Source organism: Rhipicephalus microplus, chromosome 6, assembly GCF_043290135.1.
Source record: "Rhipicephalus microplus isolate Deutch F79 chromosome 6, USDA_Rmic, whole genome shotgun sequence".
Taxonomy (NCBI): Eukaryota; Metazoa; Arthropoda; class Arachnida; order Ixodida; family Ixodidae; genus Rhipicephalus; species Rhipicephalus microplus.
This window is the reverse complement of record NC_134705.1, coordinates 141,733,865-141,756,398: the sequence shown is the minus strand read 5'-3', so window position 1 is coordinate 141,756,398 and position 22,534 is coordinate 141,733,865. Positions and strand designations below refer to the sequence as shown.

Below are 22,534 nucleotides of genomic sequence, written 5' to 3'. Positions count from 1 at the left end.
TCTTAGGGAGTTTAGATGGTTCCAAAATTTCGCAGCTGCCTTTCTATCTTTTTATGTATTTCTGCCAGCCACTGGGCTCCCTTTCTTCTAATCTTTTCATTGATCAGAAGGAATGCATCCCTTCTACAGCTTAGAAAGATTTCCCATTCTCTTTCAACATCATCTGTCGGTTCACCCCGCTGCTTAGCATGTCTGTGTTCCCTAGAGGCTTCCTGACGTTTTGCTATGGCTCTCTTAACTTCCTCATCCCACCAACTTTAGGGTTTGAGTCTTCTTTTCCGGGGTGACTTGTCACGTGCCTTAGCAGCTCTAGATCAAACAATCTAATTAGATTCGTGTATGTCCACACTGTTTTATTATCCTCAGTGATTACTTTCTCACTTTGTTTAGTGGCTATTTCAATTCGCCTTTCTGAATAAATTTTTTTCCTGTAGTTGCTCATCTTATCTCTTTCCCACTTTCACTGCTCTTCCAAAACTTAGCTTGAAACGTTTGTGATCACTACCCAGACTTCTGGAGCCACCTTCATCTATGAGCATTCCCCGGAGCTTATCATACATCCTATGTGACATCAGTGCGTAATCTATCGTTGACTACAGCCTTTCTACCTCTCATGTTATTTGCCCTTCACACTTCTCGGTACTGTTGCAAATGATCAAATCAAGCCTTTCACACATATCCATGATCATTTTGCCTGTCGGGTCGTTATACCCATCTATATCTTCTATGTGTGCATTCATATCTTCTAGTATAATTATCTCGCACTCTCTTCCTAACTCCTGAATGTCCTTCGATATACACTCTATCATCGCCTGGTTTTCCTCTCTGGCCTTTGCACCCGTCCACAAGTACACGAAGCCAAAGAGTGTCATTTGCCCTGCCACTTTCGCTTTTAGCCATAAATGTTCCCTGCACTCCTGCTTGACCCTTTGCCAGTCTGTACTTTTATGAATGAATGCCCCGATACCACCCCCCTTTCTGCTGCCTTTTGTTCTATTACAATATTCCCATGCGTAGTCCGCATTGTTAGGAGGTTGTTCCATGTCCCTGAGATGTGTTTCTACAAAACCGTATACCATCGGCCTCTCCTCCCTTAGCTGTTCTTCAATCTCTTCCCACTTCAGCCTTTTCCTACCACCCTGCATGTTAATATATTCTATTTCCGACATGGCTCGGCGCTAGTGGCTACGTCTATTTCTGCCCCGGACTCTACCTATCTCAAATACTGGTGTCACTTTGGAATCGTATCTGTCCATGCCACCTGTCAAAGAGTCTCCCTGGTTGTTTTCCTCGTTACTAGCTATCCTGCACCCCGAAGGGTCCACTTGCTCCCCCAAAAAGCTACTGAGCGTCCTGCAAGTCGCCAACCCACCTCATGACCTAGCCGCCCATCGAAGTGAATTCTGTCTCGTTGAAAACCACCCCACCTATGCACCTCTCTGTTTATTTCCACCCCCTCAAAGCCTTTCTCTCGACTCATCCGCCATATCTATTGGTTTGCGTTGACAACCGCTCTTTGCAGTTTTCTATCACGCACCAGTACCTCAGGTATCGTGCATATCGCTACCTGTACCTGAGAAGAAGTGGCACGCATGTCATCGACGCCTTTCACCAGTGTAGTTGCTAGTCCTGCAATATCTTCATTTAAGACATCGTTTAAACCGCCTGAAGTTATCACGAGGTTTCGTCTATCCACTGTAGTTTTGAGTTTTGCGCTCACTTGCCTCATGACTCCTTCCAGCTTGCGTCCTGGGAACTCCCCTACTGCAACCCTCTTGTCAGCTGTTACCCTCTCTTTGATGGCTTCTGTGCATCAATTTAAATTCGAGTCCCCGGCGATTATCACATGCAGTGACTTTTCAGCTGGAGCGTCCTGCACCTGGGGGTTACTTGCATCTGTGACGTCGGCTGCTTTGTCCCCTCCCAGCCCCACCACTACTTCGCTGAAGCTGGGCCTTGCGACAATTGAACCAGTTGAACCTGTTTTTTCCAAACTTGCTAGCTCTTTCTTCTCCTCCGTTCCGGTTACCGGTTACCTACTGTTCTCTGCCTAGGCCGCTCCTCTGTTCACCTTGGCTGGTGCTTCCTCGGCGGACTTCAGCCTTTCTCCCATAGCCCTCGTTTTCTCTTGCGCTGTCGCCAACGCAGTCTCGAGCTCGGTGATTCTCATCAGCAGGTCACTCTGGGTGACCATCATCTTCTCCATTTTTTCCTCGACCTCACATTGCCTACACTTCGCGTCAGCCTCTTCTTTTTCCGCTTCTACACTTGGGTCTACTTTAAAACCAACCCCACATCCTGAACACTTCACAGTCTTTTTAATCATGTCTTTCCGACACCAATGCTGTATATGACTTGTCTCACTCGATAATTACAAAACTCGAGCCCTGCCCTACGAAAGAGAAAGTCTAAGCTCTACTACAAAAATTTGCGTGTTCAATGCACGTGCACCTCCCTCATGGTGTGGCAAAATAAAAGAAAAACAACAACAAAAAAACAAATCAAACATTCACACACGCACAAACTAGTAAATACCTGGTGACTAAAATAAGTGCTACAGGGATTTCAACTGCTGCCCTATAATTATAAAGACAAGCTCAAAGCATGCAAAACAACTTATCTGCGCAGTCGATCGGCAGCGCTCAAAAAACACGTCCATCCACCGTGACAGTCTGAACCTATGTTACCGGTACAGATTTCAAAGCGCCACCTGGGGACCCCAGACAAAAGGCTCGACGTAACTATCATATATGACGCCGCAAAATAGTTGCCGCACACTGCGCAAGTGCAGGCGCAAAACTGCTGTGCACTATCGATTGGGCCGTCACATGTTACCAATACGGACGCACAAAGCCTTGTACCGTGACGCTGTCGATAAGGGCCACAAACATTCGCAAATAACTTTTAAAGGTCCACTCCCCAAGCTCCTAAAAAACAAAAAAGAGCGCAATATTCTTTCTTGATATTTCTCGCCCTTCTTGGTGCACAACTGTGACACGTGCTTAGACTTGGGTGTACGTTGAGGGACCCCAGGAGATCGAAATTTCCGGAGCCCTTCACTACGGCGTCTCACACAATCGTTTCGTGGTGTTTGCACATTGTAACCCTACGATTAAGATGATTACCTGAAGGGAAGACGCAGCTGGAAGAGATGCACTTTTGCGTGTAACTCCCATCAATAATATGTGTGCACTTTGATATGTGTTTAGAAAAAGTGGTTAATGATTCAGAGTAATAGGTACTCCACTATGGGAGAGCATAAAGCCGTCCCGGTCAAGCGTTTAGAAGAAGTGGTTAACGATTTAAAGTACTGTACTACGGGAGAGCTGAAAGCCGTCCCTTGACGACGTCCAGTGTCATCCACTGATGTGCTACATTGACGAGCAGCCGCCACTAAGGAGATCAAGCACATGTCCTTTCTTGCATTTGTATGCATGAAGTGTTATATATGTACCCACTTTTCTAATTATTCATGTACATATGCTCCCATATGCAACACTGGTGTCCACACTACTATCTTTCTCTTGGTCTGTTATGTTTATTTACTTTGCATTGATACGTGTATGTAATCTAACCGAGTTTTCGAAGCCTTGTTGTAATCTTTATTTTGTATAAGCTCTCCTAGTTCATCGCAATGTGATTGTGTGCTTATGCTTCTTTTTTCTTTGCCAGCGCAAGTCGCCCTGTGTGAAGAATGTACCGCGTGGTGCTAGAGGCCTGGTCAGGCGACTCATAATGTCGCATTCCGTCTCCTGCACCACGGCAATCATGTATTGTAAAATAAATAAATACAACCGCCACGGTGTTCTATTGGATAAGGTTCTCGGCTGCTGACCCGCAGGTTGCGGGATAAAATCCCGGCTGTGGCGGCTGCATTTCCGATGGAGGCGGAAATGTTATAGGCCCGTGTACTCAGATTTGGGTGAACGTTAAAGAACCCCAGGTGGTTGAAATTTCCGGAGCCCTCTACTACGGTGTCTCTCATAATCATATGGTGGCTTTGGAACGTTAAACTGCACAAATAAATAAATTGAAATAAATAAAAAAAATAAAATAAGGGTTGCCACTGTAGTCGAACCATGTGACGTCGTGCTCAAAGAGCCAAATAATGTTGTGTGATAGTTGCTTTATGACACATGAGGAAAACCTATAAAGTCTGAAATACTCATATGCCGAACTTGTGTCTCTGAAACACCCATGGCAGAGTACAATGATTATCGTGAGCAGCACGCTCCTCAATCGTAGAAATTTTAATTTGCAAATTAAACGCGCCAGTGGTAAAAGAATCCACTGCTCACGATATACAATTCCAGCTGCAATCGCCGGTGGTCGCGCGTGCCCACGAGTGCACCTCGCTGCACGCATCACGCACACGGGCTGATGAGAACAAACCAAAGCGTCTAACAATGTCGCGTTACACTCAGGTGCGGCTTACGCCGTGTGATTGGGCGCTTTGCAGCTGTTGTTGGTGAAACTCGGACACGGTTACACCTTGGAAGAGTCGAGCCTATGACGCAGCCGGTATTATAGTTCGGCAAAAAAAGAAAGAGCTCAATCTAAAAATATAGTCTGCTCTGAAGGCTCACCGGTCTGAGACTACTCACTGAGCTGTTTTTCTCAACCGAACCCACTCGTAATCCAATCTACACAACAACATATTATTTAGCGAGCTCATTCAAATTCAGACTCACGGTTTGGCCTAAGCCTGGGGGAGCGTGAGCGAGCGTGAGTGAGTTGATGCATAAGCCTCTGAGCTTAAACGACCCCCCTTTTTTTTTTTTTTGATCTTGGCGCTGATGCTTTTAATGCCACTATATCATGTAATTTCTGTTCTGCGATACGGCTTCTGATCTCATGCCTTTGGTTATCTGTGATATAGAGAGAACATATTGCATGAAATAACCTACTCACACGATATATTTTTACCAAGAAGATTGCGTGAAAGAGATTGCTCGGGAGGCTTCACGGCACCTCTAGCAATTCACGTCTCTGACCGATAAGTATTCAGGTGGCGCATGAATATGAGTGCGTTGAGGTACGTGTGAATTAACTAGAGTATAAACCTAAGCCGACATAAGGCTGACAGTGACGCTGAAGATGACTAGATATAGGAGTCATATTCATGTTTATATTCCTATTCATATGGAGTACTGAAGTTCATGTTGGAACCAGTGATAACACTGGAATTTTCGATACTTGGAAGGGTGGAAGGGTAGCGCAAATGAACAATGGTCTAAAGGAAGGAACATGGACACACAGATGGAAGTTCTTTTAGTCCGTGTTCCACAGCGCTACCCTTACAAGAACGAATGTCCAAATCGCCCTAGAAACAGCACTCGTCGATTTTTCTTCAAAAGCCGGCTCGTGTGTCATCTATAGCATCACATTATTGGACAGTCGGCGACACTCACCGCTAGCATATTGTCGAGGTTATTCGCTTGTTCACCGAGTGTTACTAGATTTACCAGGCTCAAGTTCGCCCTCGAGCGAAATAAAGTTCTATCTCCAGCAGTTCATCTCCCACCTTTTTTTGCCATCACAGCCATGTGACGCTGCTTTATTTCAGACACCCAATAATATTATATAGAGTTTTACGTCATAAAATCACGATATAACTAGGAGAGAAATGCCGTAGTGGAGGTCTCCGGGAATTTCTATCATCTGGCCTTGTTTAACGTGCAACGACATTGCGCAGTACGTGGGTTTATCATTTTGCTTCAATCGAAGTGCGACCTCTGCGATCTTTCAGACGACTATGCAGCATACAGGTTTGCCTGCGGGATCGGCGCTTTGTGAAGCCTTTAAGCCGATGATCTCTATTAAGCCTTTGGTATACCCAGACACCCTTCCTTCCTCCCCCTCACAGGCACAAGTTCAGAGTTTAGCTCAGTTTAGTGCGATGTATTTAAATTACTGGTTGGCAACCGTGCATGGCGGTGGCTACCATTTTCTACACGATCATTCGTCGCAATCAAATGGTTGTCACTGCCAACCCTTTGTGTGCGTGGTGTTCCTTTTTTTCTTTTTGTTTTGTCCGTATCAGTGACTGAATCGAGGATGGCACGCGGCAGCCGTGTATTTTCGGTCGTGGTCTGTCTTTATCTTATCAGCTCTCGGGTCGTCGTTGTTGCAATATGTTGCAATATGTCTCGGGGTCGTGACGTCGCCGAAGACAAGAGACTTTATGTTGGGATTTAACTGTTTATTTGGGCGAACCTGTGCCTAGTAAAGGGAAAGTTCGATTACAGTAGCAGTCTTGCACAGATAGCAGTGAACGGAGCGTCGGCCGTCGATCAACAACTGACAAGCGGCGAAGCGCGTCGGCATTTATACTCTTGCCGTCGAATGTTCCAGCGTTATCGCTGGCGGTGGCGTAGGTTCCAGAATAATCTGTACAGTTCACAGAGTAGGCGTGAACTTATCGAAACGATCTATACTACAGTCCGGAAGCTTCTCGAAAACTGCAGGCGCGGTTTGCGCTGAGAATTGTGTAGTGTTTTGGGACGATAACAAAACTTGGGAAATGGAACGTGGCAATATGTTGGCAAGCAAGCGTGTTTCAATGATATCGCATCATCTCATCGTTATAGCTCATCTGCGTGCACCTGTACGACGCGTATAATCGTGTCTACAAGTCGCGTGTTTAAGGGCCACTCACCACCCCGCGTTTAGAAACGAGGGGTGATTTTCTGCTCACCTTCATACACACGATGCAACCTCCTCGCCCCTTAGTTCTTGAATGCTCGTGAACAATACCAGCACTAAGCGCTAGAGCCTATCAGGATTTCGTGCTTCTCGGCTGCACGCTGCTATCACCGCTTGCGAAGTTGTAAATAGGCAGTAATTCCCGTGAGGTACACAGCGTACACACTCTCGATTCGTTAGGATAAGCAAATTATCACACGTGATTTGTCTCCTGCACTGCTTTTTCATGCAGCTGTCTATCCGTTCTTCTTTGTCTCGCATGAATATCGTGTACAATCAACCAATCAAACTTGATTTTTTGTGCATGGGCCTCAAACATTCCCGCCTCCATCGAAAATGCGGCCGCTGCAGCCCGGGTTTTACCTTTAGGTCCACGTTGAAAAATACCAGGTTGAAATCATGCGGAATGGAAGCCTTTGAATATTCTACGAATATATTGGTTCTCGAAACTAAACCTCCAGAATTTACCAAAAGCCAACAGCTCCAAAACGATCCCGACAAAGAAGAGGAACCAACGCCGCGAACGAACTGCGCCTGCTGTGGTGGTCCAGTTGTTGCGATGCCCGTCTGCTGACTCGAAGGTCACAGGATGGAAGGGTAATGATAGAGGCCCACGGACCTAAGGGCTTTACAGTCTGTCTGCTGATTTTTCGGCGTGAGAGACAGGGACGGCACACAGCTCTCCCAAAGTGGAGTACCTAGTACTCTAAATCTTCAACCACGTTTACTAAACACACCTAGATTTAGGTGTTTAAATTTCCGCAGCTTTCCACTATGGTCTCCCCGATATTAATATCGTCCTTTTGGGACGTAAACCCCGAAGAATTAGGTCACTAGCTCAAAACATCAGTTCATTGCTGAACTAAAAAGATAAAAGAGAATGTGACGTAACGGAAGAACCAAAAACTACAAAAACAGCAGTAATAACCTAGAATAATTTATTAAACTATCCTACATAATTTCTCCCCACTAATTACACGCCGGGCGAAAAAATCGGGGGACGCTCAAGTTTATCTCTCTCTCCTAAGCTTCGCATTTTGAGTTGAATGCGATAGCGATATCATATATTCTTAGTGCGTACTTGAACCACTTTTTGTTGTATAGTGGTACCCGAGAAGTTTAAACTGTGGATTACTGCCATGTAATCGATAAAGTGGAAAGCGTCTTGTGTCAGTGAAGCTTTTATATATAATTGCATTCCGTGTAATGGGTAGCGTGCTTAAAACCACGAGCAATTATGAACGCGAAATTGTTTCGAACTTGCTATGCACTCACTACGTGGCCCTAAGGGAATAACGCGCAGTAACGTATACGGGACTTTTGTAATCAGCGACTGAGTTTAAACCATGTAGTCACAAGGATAATTACAATCTGACACCCGATGGGAATGTACGCTTGTAGCATGGAATAATATTGCGATATTACACGTTGTATTGCGAAGCCATGGCCTGCATAAAGGACGAGTTGTTTGTAAAGCATTAACGTTATTTTTACGGCACTGCCATACAGAGGAAGTTACTTTCACCGCATTTTCAAGCAGATGCTTGGCTGTGTGGTACAAAAGCTGATTGATTGATATATGGGGTTTAACGTCCCGAAACCACTGTATGATTATGAGAGACACCGTAGTGGAGGGCTCCGGAAATTTAGACCACCTGGGGTTCTTTAACATGCACCCAAATCTGAGCACACGGGCCTACAACATTTCCGCCTCCGTCGGAAATGCAGCCGCCGCAACCGGAATTCGAACCCGCGCCCTGCGGGTCAGCAGCCGAGTACCTTAGCCACTAGACCACCGCGGCGGGGCATGGTACAAAAGCTGCTTGCCTCCAAAAGGGCTGGGCTCGATTCTCAGTGAGTTCCGGAAATTTTAGAGGCGAAGCATCTTAAGGTCGAGTTAAATCCGGTGTGCGGCGTGACCACCCTTACTGCGATTGCACGTCCCCTCCCACACTCTCTCCTTTCCTTCATTTCCCCTCTCTCATCTCGCAACGCCGACGCAGGCCGCGTCTGCTTACGAGCTTTTTGACTGCTAAAAGTGACTACTCGCGCTGCACGACCCTTCACTAGCTTATAACCTCCAAGGTAGTAACGGTGGGAGATTTCTACTGTGCGTTGTTGAACAATATAAGTTCGCAGCGTGTGTGTTAACTAAAAGCGGACTACGGGTATCTGTGTTCAATCGTATACTTCTGTCTCTCATTGCCAATTAGCAGTGATTGGCGTGTTCCAGTAGGAAACACCGGTTCATAAGTGCGTCCTTTGCGCACCCGAGGTTTCTCGCCTGCGCAATGCCGCGATGAGCGCCAACGTTAACGCCGCCGCCAGTGTAATAGTTAGCGCCCGCTTCTTCGCATATGGTTCCTTTTAGCAGCAGACTGCGTGATTTTCTATTGTTTATTGATTAGCATATTTCTCGAGTTTTTGGTCACGAACAAGAGGATGATTTTTCGTTCACGACCTACGACGCCGACATCGACGCCGAGGCCAGAATATCTGCGAAATGACCTCTTCTACGCCGTCATGTTAAACGTGAAACTAATTTTCATTCCGAAAAATTGGTGGTACGCTTACGCAATTTAAACCAAATTAATTAGTATAGCTATCTCTAATATTATTTTCCCGCGTAAACGGAGAACCACCTCACTCCACCAACTGCGGTACCTATAGAGTAGTCGTTTGCAATTTGCAACGTCACGCGTTTCGGATTGACAGTTAGAGGGCATTCACCCTTCCACCTTCTGCGCAGTTTTCCGCCTCTCCAACCAGCTTCACCAATGCGATTGATAAACCAGAAGTAAACGTTTAAAAGGTGTCGAGTTAACACTCCACTGAGTCCCAGTAAATAGTTATTGAGTCTTAATCAATGAGAATACACGGGATGCTCTGCAGTTGATCCGAGTAAGTGGTACGCAAACGCTAACCGTCCCGGGCTCAGAACTTATTCGCGACGTCAATTGCTTCCTGTGTACGTGAAACGCATCGAGCCGAAACGACGCTCTCGTGTATAAACAGCTATACTTGACGCATGATGAGCGTCTAGTGGCACATTTCCAGCCGGAGACAATTGCCTCATTTGTAGTGGGTCTTCCGGTTTATAAAACTTTCCGTTAATTCATTTCTTTACTTCCAGAGGTGTTTGGAACACTGTTTTTAGATAACGATTCGTACTAGTGACGAACCTCAATACTGGAGGGCCGTGGAAATCTAAGAGCTCGTTTTTTTGTCGGTTAGGCGTAATATTAATGTGAAATAACAGACAAGGAGGGGAGGAAGGAAAGAGGAAGGGCAAGGAATTAAGTTATAATAACAGACTATGATGGCAAAGAAAGTATAGAGGATGTCATTAGCTGTAAATGCAGTATAAATATAAATAAAAGAAAAGTAGACGAAAAGATATCTTGCTGCTGGCACGGACCGAACGTCCGACCTTCGAACAACGCGTCCGATGCTCTACCCCTGAACTACGGTGGCGGGCATGTCCCTGTCCACTTTTTAGGGTGTATACATGTGCAATTAAAGTTGGAAGTGCTAGCGCAACAAGCAGACATGACAGCGAGTGTAGACACTCTTTTTCTGCCATTTAATGACCTAAGCAATCAACAGGATAAAAATCATCATCATCATCATCATCATCATCATCATCAGCCTGACTACGTCCACTGCACGACAAAGGCCTCTCCCATGTTCCGCCAGTTAACCCGGTCCTGTGCTTGCTGCTGCCAATTTAAACCCGCAAACTTGTTAATGTCATCTGCCCACCTAATCTTCGGTCTCACCCTAACCCGCTTACCTTCTCTGGGAATCCAGTTAGTTACCCTTAATGACAAGCGGTGATCCTATCTACGCGCTACATGCCCGGCCCATGTCCATTTCCTCTTCTTGGTGTCAACTATGATATCCTTAACCCCCGTTTGTTCCCTAATCTACTCTGCTCTCTTCTTGTCTCTTAAGGTTACACCTACCATTTTTCTTTCCATTTCTCGCTGCGTCGTCCTCAATTTAACCTGAACCCTCTTTGTAAGCCTCCAGGATAAAAATAGTAGGTGCTTTCTTTGTGTTGCCCCTATGTTGTATTGTTACGTAGCTGAAAACGATACAGAGTTCGTTCCGCAAAACAGTTTATTTTGGTGAACTTGTGTTTTGCAATAGACTCAAGGCAAATTTCAAACGGTGAAGGAATAGCCAACAAAGCGACGTGTCTGCATGGGCGGGCATCGTCGGTGAAACGAACGCAATGCAGCTATTCGTTTCAGTGAGTGTTCTTACATCCGCGTCTTCCATTGTGAAACCACTGGATAGACATAGCCGTCGTCTCGTGAAGAGAGCCGCCTAGTGACGACAGCCACCGGGAAGATAAAACGTTTGTCCCGTGACGTCACAGCAAAACACCGTCCCTATCAGATAAGATATACTGTGTGGCGTACAAACGAGAGAGAAAGAAAATCTCATGCTTCGCTTTGAACATCGCTAAGACAACCCCGTTGTGGTGGTCAAAAATTATCCCTCGGTGAAGGCATATAGGAGCTGCATCTTACCGGTACTTACGTATATCAAGAATAAACGTGGAGGCTCACAAAAAGGGAGGGCTCAACCTAAATTGAGGACTGCGTAGCGAGTGGTAGAACTGAAAGGAAAACTTTAGGTACAGCTGGCAATAGAGCCGAGCAGGGATCAAACGGGGGTTAAGGATATCATAGTTGACATCAAGAAGAAATGGACATGGGATGGCCATGTAGCACGTAGGCAGGATAACCGCTGATTATTAAAAATAACTGAGTAGATTCCCAGGGAAAGCAAACGCGCGAGGAGGTGACAGAAAGCTAGGTGGAGCCACGAGATTAAAAAACTTGCAGGTATAACGGAGCAGCAGGAAGCATGGGACCGGGTCGATTGGCGGAGCAGTGGAGAGCCTTTGTCCTGCAGTGGGTGTGGTCTGACTGATGATGATTATCAACAAGTTCGACCGCAGCAAGCTTCCCTTCCCCTTCCTCCTCGCACACACGCTTCGCCGTTTGAGTTCGAAGGAAAGCGACACCAGAAATGGATGCAAAACGAAAATGATGCGAAGACGTGCGTCTCACACAGTAGACATATCTTGGTCACGGCGCCCCATGTGAGACGTAAACTGCTCTTTGACTCAAACACCCAGTATCCTTGGACGCCATTATCGTCAGTAGCGCAGCGTTCTTGTGACCACGTACGCGCGTTAAGATATTGCGTGAAAGGTCTCATTGTCGGATGGTATGGGCAAAATCGGCGCTCTATTTCAGGTTACTGAAACCATGCCGCCCCCCTCCCAGCCAGCTACATTAAGGAAGCCCTACCTTTCCACGAGACGTAAAATTTAATTTGTCCTTCGGCAGCTGTCTACGATATATGACACGCCCTTGTATCGTTTCGATAAATGAACACTCAGCGGTGCTTTTGCCTATAAAAAAAGGGGGTGGGGGTGGGTAAGCCTTTCGTAATTTAAAAGCGAAACAACACAAGTATTATCTATGTCTGCCGGCGCTTAGGTAAAAGGGAGATACCACTTTTTCGGATATATCGAAGAGTGTCGTATACGCTGTGCCTTAGCGCTGTGCACCAAATAACACGGGGGACAACTTTATAACCCGTACTCTTCAAAGGTACTTTCACCGTGTCATAACTTTGGGGGTACACGTACCATCCATGAACGAATGTAACGGTGTGAAGTGCTAGGAAGCAGGGCCCGGCCCCAGCGTACTTTTTGTCGATGCGGCCTCGTCAACTGTGAGTCCCAATTAAGCAACGGCTTTCAGCTCTACAGTAGTAGAATACCAAGTACTCTAAATCCTTAACACTTTTTCTAAACACACAAATTCGAGGTGTCGAGTTCATTTGATTGCTTCGTATGCATCAGTTTCTTTAGTGAAGTATGAACGGCGTCCCTTACGTAGAAGTTATTCAAACTCTGGCACGTATAAAGTTGTTATTGGGAATACGAATCCTTCAGTGCATATTGTTCCGACGAAATCATCTGTGTATTTGTAGCCGACTGACTCAGCAGAAGTTAGAAAAATTATAAATGAGTTGAAGAACAACGTAGCAGCTGGCATGGATGATATAGGTGCTGTGGAATTAAATTAATATCGCCAGTAATATGTGATGTTCTTTTCCATATTCTCAATCTTACTCTTAGTACAGGTACCTTTTCACAAGCTTTAAAGGTAACATGAGGTACACCAATATATAAAAGTGGTGGACGAGACATGCTTACAAATCATTGCCCAGTGTCGGTGCTACCCACCATATTGAAGGTCTTTGAAAGTATAATTCATATTAGACTAATATATTTCGTAAATAAGAGCAACATACTAACGAAGAGCCAATATAGTTTTCAAAAGAACAAATTAACTGAGCAGGAACTCACATTCATTAAAGATAAAAGAATAACATCCATTGAGAACAGAAAATACATACTTGGCTTGTTTTTTCTTTGGATTTTGAAAAGGCGTTCGACAGCATCCGTACTACTGCTTAACAGCATGACATACTGCTTAACAAACTGTACAGGCATGGAATACGTGGTACGACGTTCAACCTGGTTGACAGTTACTTCATGCAATGCAAAAACTTTATTACAAATACATTTTTCCGGTGAAGGTGGAGCCCTCAGTCCAGGGACCCTGCGGCCTTTGCCATCTTACAAGCTCTGTCGACCAGCTTGAGCTGTTCTTCAGGCTTAGATCAGGACAGCGCAGCTTCCCACTGCTCCGGTGTTGGTGTACAGTTTCTTGGCACTACCTGTTTGTGTTGGAAGGCCCATGTCACGTGGTAAAGTGTGGCGTGTTCTCCGCATAGCGGGCATTTGTTGGCGTATATTCCCGGATAGATTTTACTCAGACGACCGAGATTGGGGTACGCATTAGTCTGCAGCTGTCTCCAGGCAACCGACTGCTCTCTGCTGAGGTCTTTGTGGGGAGGGGGGTTTATCCTTTTCAGGGCTCTCTGGTGTTTTAAGATTGCTCCAGAGCGTCTAGTAAGTGTGGCTGGTTCCTCGTCGTTGTGCGCCCCCCGTAGGCGTATTCTCGGGCAATGGCGTCGGCACGCTGGTTCCCTGTCACCGTTTCATGGCTTGATGTCCACGTAATGGAGCAGTTTGAGAAGTTGGTTTTTCTTCCCTTGAGTATGCGGATCGCAGCATTGGATATGCGTCCACTGCTGTACCGTCGACACGCTTCTTGCTAGTCAGTAACTACTTCTGTAGTAGACTCTTCGCTCTGGTGTGTGATGGCGAGCACGATCGCTACTTCCTCAGCCTCGAGGATGTTGCTTCTGAACGAAGCGCTGTTGACTTCCCTAAGTTGGTGATCAACAAAGCTTACAACTGTCCCGGAGTGCTCTCTGTATGTGATCGCGTCAACGTACAACTACGTCGGTTCTCGCCTTGAATTTTATTTTCGTGTGCTTCTGATCTGGCTTTTCTTCGAGCCTTATGGATTTCTGGATGCATGTTTCGAGGTATTGGGCTGACTTCAATGATCAGGCGAATGTCCTTTGGTATGCTCGCCGTGTTATTGATTTCTCCGCAAGCATCCCCAAGCCCAGTGCCTGCAACGTGTACCTGCCCGTAGCAGTCAGCAGTAGTCTCATTTTCTGCGCAAGAAGATGCGCCTCGATGTCTTCTTGCACTGTGTTGTTTATACCGAGTTTAAGGAATTTCTATGTCGAGGTGCTGACAGGTAGACCAAGGGCGCACTTGTAGGCTTTTCTAAAGATTGCCTCTAATTGTTCTTTTTTTCTGTGGGAGTGGTGTTTGGTAGGAGACACTGTATACAATACTACTGACCACGAGGGCCTGTACAAGCCTACAAGTGTCCTCCTCCTTCATACCCCGTCTTCTGTTAGAGATTCTGGTGGTCATCCTCGTGATCTGCGCTGTACTGTTTGACAGCAGTCTGGTGGTGTGGTCCATACGACAGTTGCTCTGTATTCACATGCCGAGAATCTTAATTCGGGACACTTCTGGAATCTTCTTCCTCCCTATATAGACGTCTAAACAGTTTTGCAGATCGTATCCTCGTCTGTAGACTCCCAGGACTTCCGATTTCTCCGGAGAGCAGACGAGGCCGCATTGACGCACGTAGTCGTGAACTGTATCAGCTGCGCGTTGCAGAAGATCTTGTTTTTGTCCTATAGACCCTCTTGTCCCCCAGATTGTAACATCGTCTGCATAGATGGCATGTCTGAGTCCTTCAATGTTTTCGAGGTTCCGAGCTAAGCCGATCATAACGATGTCGAACAGCGTCGGCGATATCACAGAACGTTAGGGTGTTCCTTTTGTGGGCGTAACAAACGTATCAGTGCCGATGCCTCCTATAGCAACTGTGGCAGTTCTGTTACTGAGAAAAGCTTTGATTTAGTTGTGTATTCACTTTTCACAACCTAATTTGCTAAGTCCCTCTATAGCACAAACTTATGACTGACATTGTCGATAGCAGCCTTAATATCCAGTGCAAGTAGTACGTTTTCACCATATTTTGGAACATCGGTAAGCCCGTCCTCTTTGATTTGTAGGAGGTCGTCCTGAGTTGAGAGGCATTTTCGGAAGCCAAACATGGTGTGCGGTATGAGTTCGTTGTCTTCCAGGTAGGTCTCTGGCCTCTAGAGCACGATTCTCTCGTATACTTTTCCCAAACATGAGGTCAACGAAATGGGTCTTAAATTTTCTAAGCTTGGAGCCTTTCCAGACTTCGGAATCATTATTATTTCCGCATGTTTCCAGTCGTTTGGGACGGTACCCTGTTCCCAATGTTTGTTGATAAATTCTGTAAACCTTGTGATAGATTTGTCATCGACGTTCCGTATCACAGCGTTGCTGACGCCATCCTTTCCTGGCGTCGTGTTCTTTGTTGCCGACAGCATGGCATGTCGATATTCTGTTGTGGTAATTGGTTCGTCTAGAGCGGGATTAGCTTTACCATTGTATGCCAGGATGCAGTCAGTATTCGTTGTATCGCCAATATAGCGCTGCTTGACGTGTTCGAGCAGTTCTCGGCCTGTGCCTTTGAATCGGTGAGCAATCTTTTTGGTCGTTTTACAAAATTCAGTCTTGGTCGTGGTTGGGTCTATGAGGGCCCTCAGCAAGGCCTATGTCCTTTTCCAACCCAGTGTACCTTGTACATCGTTGCATTTTTTGGTCCCATTTGCGCCTTGGCAGCTCCGTCACATACTTTTCGGCTTCCCTGGTGACTGCGGCGATCCTAAGTCACAGTTTGCGGTTGTGTTTCTGCCGCTTCCATCTTCTTAATAGGCCCCGGCGGGCGTCCCAGAGGTGTAGGAAATGCTTGTCCACCTCGGGCGTGTTTGTAGATAGGTTAACTTCTCGGGTTAATTGTTTCCAGTCTGCCTTGATTCCCGAGACCCAACTCTCAAAGTCCGCAACTTCTTTATCGTCGAATTCTGTCCTAGTTTTTCTAAAAGCTTTCCAGTCCGTAAGTCGAGCCAGGCCATGTCGTTTCTTAACCGGGAGGGTTTCTATCTGGATACGCAAAATGCAGTGGTCACTGTCAAGCGTTTCCCCGCCGTTTTTCCATCGCGCCTCCCTGACCCCTTTAACGAACGCCAAGTCCGGGCACGTATATCGGTTGATATCTCCAATAGCGTTGGTCGAGTGTGGTCTGTATTGTGGCTGTAATGAGTCTGTAGTGAGTGTAGTATGTAATGAGTGTAGTCGGGGTAAACAACATCACTTCGTCCAAACTAATTATAACGCAATGTGTCCCGCAGGGATCAATTCTATAGGCCCCCTTTTATTCTTGCTTTATGTAAATGATCTGGTAAATATCCGTGATTCTCCTGAAATGATTATGTTTGCAGACGATACAAACGTATTATTTGAATGTAAAGAGCTAAAGCACTCTAATCAAAAGTTAACGATTTTTTATCATCTTTATTATGCTGTGTAAGAAAATATCACATGCAGTTAAATGAAAAAAGACATCGTACGTCATATTTCACGCAGTGCATAAAATAATAAACACTGATCTGAACATTACATTTGAAGGGGAGCATATCAATAGAGTCGCAACGCAAACATTTCTTGGTGTATTATTTGAAGAGCACCTATTATGGAATGCAAATATCGATAGCCTAGCAGTGGAATTGGCAAAATCTGTGGGATGCTTATACAAAGCTGCTGCTTTCCCCCGTGTGAGGCTGATGAAAACAGTGTATTATGCTCTGTTTTACTCAAAATTATGCTACGGAAATTTATTATGGGGGACGACAACACAAGGCAACTATAATAAATTAGTACTATAAAAACGTTTACTAGACTGCTTTGAGCAATACAGGGGCAACCCACAGGATTTAAGAAGTCAACCTTTATTTATAAAGCATGATATGTTAAGAGCTGACCAAATATTCTATTTCAATTTACTCAAATTAGTACATCGCGAAAAATCATATATCACTAACAAAAAATGAATCAATGTACCACTTTAGAGCACAATAACGACACACGCCCGTAACACGAACGAAGTGTGGTAAGCTAACTATGAAATATCAAACCATGTCTTATCTTAACCAATTGGATGGAGATTTGGACTTCAATGTTAGTTCAAACCTTATTAAACAAATGAAAAGGGTATTATTAAATACCGCGCTCACTTTCACGTTGTAAAATTTAAGTACTTGCAACTATTTCGAGTATCAATATGCATTTTTTTGTTTTTGTACAATGACATGTCATAAAACGTGTTGATGAACTTGCCTAAAACATTTTTCTGTTTATTATATATTTTTGGATACAAATATTCTACTTATTAAATATACAAGCAGGTATGCTATCGTTAATTATTTTTTTACTTCTGTACAAAAGAGCTTTTTGTTCGGTCACTAGGTATTGTGAACTCTGTTTTTGTCAGTCTTTTTGAATCTGCACACTAACAAAAATTGTATGTTACGAACAATCTTCTGTATATTTGCTATTTAATATTTTTGTAAAACCGGTGCAGAGACCATTCATCAGGTATTGCTATACCTTTAGCCTCTGTAGCTTTCTTGTTGAAATTCAAGAAAAATAAACAATCTGAATCGGAATATCTGGAGCTTAAAGGGCGTCCAAAGGCTCAACGACGCGTTCCCGGCTATGCGACATCGACAGTATTTTGACGTGTTCAGCGAGCTATTAGGTCACGCCTCAGGTGCTGAGTGACGATGAGCGAGCAGCTATGACGTCAACAATTTCAGTGTTGCCGTCATGGTGCCTACACGTGGTACCATTTGGCGGCGACACCTGGCTGCCTCTATAGCAATGGCTTCACTTGGTTTGTTTCGCTTGGTTCCTGCAGCGCGTTCCTGTGAACTGTGCGTTTTTGTTGTGCCGCTTTGGTTGACGTGAAGTCGTGGGCACGAATGTGATTATTTGAAGCTACGGTCATCGCGAACAAATAGTACTCACGCGGCGTTGATATGTCTTACCAGCGACTGTGGCCCAAGCGTGCATCGGCAGCTGTGTTGTCGCTGCTTGGTCCGGCGTCGATTGCACAATGACTGCTTATAAGGACATCGAACCAAAAATAATTCACCACGCTGCGAATCAACGCTATTCAATATTCCTCAGTGTTTTCATCGTAGTTTGTGGGCGTTGGTGACGGCGGTGACAATGATTGGGTGGCGAAAACATGCGAGCAGACGAAATGTCAACTGGAACTCGCGTCACCATTTCGCGTGGCCTCGTGATCAGACGTAGCGAAACCGTGGCAGGTGACCGCTTGGCATTGCTGGCAGCGCTGAAAATTGCTGGGCTTGGCACTCGTTTTGAATTGGGCTCGGTATTGGTCATACTACTCAAAATTATATGTATATATATATATATATATATATATATATATATATATATATATATATATATATATATATATATATATATATATATTCGTCTCTCTGTTGCATGATTAGTACCAAATTGTTACCGGGGCATTAAAAGCTGCGTGTTCACAAGAAAAACGTGACATTCGTCAAGTTTATGTCACTGTTCTTTTAAGTACGGCTTATGCGGGCACCGGATAATCGCGAGGTCGATGCAGAGGCAGCAGAACTTACTGAAGGGTGAACCAATCGAGCAACAGGAGCTTAATTTGGGCGAGTCGGTTCATCACGGTAGTATTGTAGTAACAGCGCGACAATGTGGTAAGAGACAAAATGAACGGGAAAGAGTGCCGACTGAAGGTGCTATGACCACTTCTATACAGAGTGAAAGAACAGTGCTCATGCACGATGACACATGTGTGACCAATAAAAATATTCTAAACTAAAAAAAAACGCACTCTCGGAAAGGAGGAGTGATGGCGTACTGAAACATTGATCCGTGGCTTTCCTCATAAAAAATGTTTCTAAAATCTCCCTTTCATCCTTTGTTTTCGCTTTTTTTTCAAAAGCCCTGCTTCGCGGAAAGATATACATAGGATATACATGTGGAAAGATATATGTAGTACAAACAGGGCAATGCTTCAATGAGCAAGCAACACAGCAAGCTCACAAATTTAAGAAAGGCTATGGTGGCCATGTGGCATGTGCACTGCAAAGAATGTAAGTGCAGTCTTCTGCTCCATATACTTGGGATGCTAAACCCCATAAACCCACATATCAAATATCAATCCATTTAACACGGTTCGGGTGGCATATATATATATATATATATATATATATATATATATATATATATATATATATATATATATATATATATAAGGGTCATTATATATCAAATAAAGTGTTCCCGGCCGATTCCCGCCCATCTCCGAACTTGCTGATAAAAATTGTTCAGGTATTTGTGTCAGGCTAATTTATATAATATTACAGGTTTGAGTGATTATTACGTACAAAACAATTTTTAATTGATATCAAGGTGCTACTCTTTCATGACTAATATAACAAAATAACTAATAACACACCGTGAAGTTGATAGCATTTTTTTTCTTTAAATATTAAGAATCTACTTACTGGGATAGCCAAATTAGCGAAGCCAACCTTCTCTTATATGTGTGGCTAATGAACTTCAAAACACAAGAACGTGCTCCACCATTTATCAGTCGTAGTAAACATTTTCGCTGTGTGTTCGTTTTGCCGAATCCAAGCCCGAACGAATTGTCTGATAAGCCGAGTATAGTTAAGCCGGAAATTGCGTGAGCATTACTAAGTGCCAGCCACCCAGAGTTGCCAGCTCCGCTTATAGTTAGCGGATTTGTGCTTTTTAGCAGGGAAAATCTCTCCAATAAGAGTGAAAGTAAAGCTGAAAAGACACTGTCTTTCGAATTCATTTCGAATAAATCATAAATAGCCGGAAACGTTGCACACACTCATTTTTACACCGGCAACGAGCCGAAAGAAACTTGCAGATGGCGTAACGTCATTGGCGGCTGGCAGAAACGGCAGACACTTGCCAGCCGCTTCAATCAATCAATCAATCAGTTTATTATCATGTCATAAAAGGATGTTACAGGAAGTAAAATATACAGAAGAGGGTCCCAAAGTACAAGACTGTAACGGGTGTGCTAGAGACAACCGTGTGTTGTGAACGAAGTTTAGTAATGCTTTGGACTGGCGTATCGTAACGATAAACGTACCCAGTTGTGGAAAACTTAGCAGATCGTCGTGCCGCAACACACGTCTGGCGCACGTGTGCTGGCGTATTCGAGTACTCGTTCTGCCAACCATCTGCGTCAATCCACAGAGCAACACGCTGCTGACAGGCGGATTGCATTCCTCAGCATGACACCGAACCGGCGTGAGGGGATAACTGCGTTCATAGAAAACCGTGCGCGCACGCATCGAAACAAGGCTTCCAGCTTGCGCTATAGATGCAAGCAACACGCTTGAACGAACGATTAACCGTAAAGATGTAAGTGCGATGGAACGGCCGTTATGCAGTGGCAGTAACCACAGCTGAGCCGTATTGCTACAGTGCTAGCGCAGCCGGGCACAAGTCTACGATCACAAAATCAACCGTACGCGTTCAATTCTCACGAAACATACCTGAACGGAGCAAAACACTGCGCCGCGAGATAGCAAGTTATGATTGCACCCTACTTCAATTAACGACACTGTGCAGCGGTGAACGCCCACTCTAAACTCAGTATCCACTGTGTGCTTGTATCACTTCCATAACGGCGGTGTTTCACCGTTAAAGATGCTAACACCATTCGCGGCAGTTTGGCATCAGTGTTTATTGTCACTTCGATTGGGTAAGTAACGTTCGAAGTCGAAGTCCCTCTTCAAAAGCCCCAAGAGATGAAATCATTTGTCGGCTGCGAGACTGAACTGTCACAGACTCCGGCCGGCAAGTCGAGGTTAGCGACATCAGTAAACAGTAGTGACGACCAAGGACAAGTACTTTGGCGCGAACTCGAAGCGCTCGTATAACTTATTACCGCAGATCGCCTGAATCACGCACAATGCTAGTAAATTTAATCGTACTCTAATAAAGCCAAATAAGTCCACACAGAGTCTGGAAAACGAAGCAGCAAAACGAAACTCACCTACAGTCGAAGGAGCAAACGACCTCGGTTGAAGGATATAACGACTGCGGCACTGTTAGCGTCCAACAAGTGTTGCTGGTTGATTCGTTCCACGAGCGAGACGACACGGGTTCAGCGTACTACACAAAAGCACTGCGACTCAGCCTTCCGCGCCACACACAACGCTCGATCACAGACAAAACCCGCGGGCACTCAGCCGAGTCGACATCGGTAGACGAGCCCAGAATTGCCGAAGGACGCGTGCACCTACCTCGTGAAATGCAATCGGCGGCCGTAACGTCACCGCTGTCAGGAGGGTAAACGTAAGAGATAAGGAAAGGGAAGCGAGATAAGCTGCTCCCTTCGCGGCGGGAACGCGCGATATGGCACCGGCAGCCACGCGATAAAGACGTCAGTATAAAAACTGAATGGTCTGGACGCGCCGTGTGAGTCAGGCACGTCGCCTGTATGCCCTGCCTTTCTCGTGGCGACGGGGCAGATATATCTACAGGTACGCGTCAAAGCGCGGGAGCTTGTGACATTGTTTCCTGGTGAAACTGCTTATCCACGCAGTTAAATAAAATTTAATCGAATTCTTTGTACGCAATTGTGTCGTTCGCGTGGAGTCGATAGACCGTTTTCGAATGCGGTACGCAACCATAGGGTTCCTCACGTACACAAGCTATACCTGTCACTTTACTGGCCTACTCAAGGTGATAGCATACGACTCATGTGCAATGGTGACGAACGCAAACGCAAACCTTTGCGTACCTTATTCTAAAACTCCTTAATTTCATTCCTTACGCATGGGATAAGCGTATGTTGGAGGGCTTGTCGGTGAGACATTAATAAAAAAAAACATTAACTGCGCTAAAGACGAGACGCCAGAAACGAAGTGGGCAGGATGATCTGCGATTATTCTGTGCACTTCCTAGAGCCCAGTTCATAGGCATGTTGGGCATAGTTATAGAATCTAAAGACGCGTTTAAACTAGAGAGACACGACACCGATTTGGTCTGCAGGCTGTCTTTATGTGTGTCTTTTATTTTGTTGTCGGTCTATGCACACTGCAAAGACAAAAACAGTCCCCGGGTGGTCTCTCGAGGACCGCGCTCGCGCCTTGTCGTGCTCACAGTATTTTGTTGGCCAATTCTGTAGTCACGATGGAGGCACACGCAGTGACACTGACTAAACTTGCACACCTGCACCTTTTTTTCAGCCACGCTCCCCGCTCAGCCATCGTCCCTCTCCGGCTAAGCAGTGCAGCCCCCACCCTAATCTATGGTAACGAGGGCGGGGTTGGGGATACACAATATGGTAGCGAAAGAAAGACTTCCGTT

At 45.3% G+C, this 22,534-nt stretch overlaps 1 protein-coding gene across 1 annotated transcript in view; it reads right to left on the bottom strand.

The window, feature by feature from the left end:
* Positions 1–21,438, bottom strand: part of LOC119167287 (sulfotransferase 1B1-like) — a 234,606-nt gene extending 213,168 nt beyond the window's left edge. Inside the window, exon 1 of the mRNA XM_075866765.1 lies at positions 21,216–21,438. The gene's annotated coding sequence lies outside the window, so the exon portion shown is untranslated. The remainder of the gene's footprint in view (positions 1–21,215) is intronic.
* Positions 21,439–22,534: the final 1,096 nt, after the last annotated feature.